The sequence below is a fragment of the Agrilus planipennis genome, unplaced genomic scaffold (genome assembly GCF_000699045.2).
Source record: "Agrilus planipennis isolate EAB-ADULT unplaced genomic scaffold, Apla_2.0 scaffold196, whole genome shotgun sequence".
Lineage (NCBI taxonomy): Eukaryota > Metazoa > Arthropoda > Insecta > Coleoptera > Buprestidae > Agrilus > Agrilus planipennis.
Genome location: NW_020439032.1, coordinates 236,222 through 237,641, shown reverse-complemented (window position 1 = coordinate 237,641; position 1,420 = coordinate 236,222). Strand labels below are relative to the sequence as shown.

General features: G+C 41.1%; 1 protein-coding gene across 7 annotated transcripts in view; it reads right to left on the bottom strand.

The window, feature by feature from the left end:
• Nucleotides 1-1,420, bottom strand: part of LOC108738411 (myelin transcription factor 1) — a 225,967-nt gene that overhangs the window by 58,196 nt on the left and 166,351 nt on the right. The gene's annotated exons all lie outside the window — the stretch shown is intronic.

Here is a 1,420-nt window from a genome sequence, read left to right as displayed (position 1 = left end):
ATTACTAAACTTCGGTAATTATTCTATTTATTTACACTACTGTTACTATTCACTGTTCTATTTATTTCACTTCTATCACTGTCAATTTATCTCTTGATTCACTTCTGCAACGGTCAATTTATTTCCACTCTACTTCGGCGATCGTCTTTTCCTTTTTATACTCCCTTGCCTCCTTTCGGGAACATTCTCCAGCCGTCCAGAGAAGTCTCGTTTTCTTTGAACGGTTTAATTGCTTTCCCGGAACGCAGGTACGACACACACGTTTACAGATACGGCGCACATGAAGAAAAGCGCCAGCGGCTAGTCGGCGAATCGATAAGCCGCTCACACACACGTATGCCCGATCGCACACAATCACGCTCGTGGTCGCTACAATATTGTACATTTGGAAAATATTGATCGGGATATTAATCATGTGCCTTGCTACACAATTAGGGATGGAACTTTAAACAGTGGCGGCAATGTTTTTAAGAAGTAGAAGGTTCATGTCATTCCAAATTGCATCTACACTCATCACAAGGGGTCGGGGTAGCCCGATCGACATGAAGGCCAAGAATTAGGGGAAGTACACTAGTGCTATTGGAGACCCGGAGTCTCCAGGTGGACAACTTTCCTATCTGTCCAGCCGTTTTCAGGTCACACTCGTAATGGTAGTGGTTCAATCTCGTATGTCAAGATAGAGCTAGATCATTTCCGCGAGTACCAAGATCAGATAGGTTCCTGCCACGCCAGATGGCTCCAGGGGATCTTGTTCATTTCTTAGACAGATTATACTGATTGATCACATAGCAATCCTTAGCCTACGGGGACCGCATTGATTATTAAACCGCAAGGCAGAAATCACCATATAATGCGATTTTTTTGTTGATTAATTTTTTTTATAGGTTTTGGGTTTATGTGCAGAAAGGATCATATTTGATGTTGATGGTAGCTAAGGTGAAACATTAATCTTTGTCAACAAAGAGCAAGTATACTTCATTTTCTTTCTGTAGCGATGTGCCCCTTCCAATGTCTTGGATGCGCGCCGGCAAAATCGTAGGAAGGGAGAAAAAAGCTTATTATACTCTCGACTCTTGTTCATTAAACATACTTTTCATACAGTACCTGCCAAAACTTTTGTTCAATCATGAATAGTAGTGCTAGTTGAAAACAAGCGTTAAAGCCTTTAATATGTCTTTAAATATATATAAACATCTCGTTGATATTTTCAGTAGTAAATGGTACCAATAACAGCAATGCAATTGTAGTGGATAAAATGGTCAATTTTTCCGTGCAGTACTGTACGGATTATACGCTCCTCACCGGTGAAGAGTTTGGCCGAGAGTTGTCTCCTTCCTTTTCTGGTCTAGTGCTGTTCTTTTCTACTTTGCGCCGGTCAAACTGAAGGTCACATCGCTACAGAAAGTAAACGAAGTATACT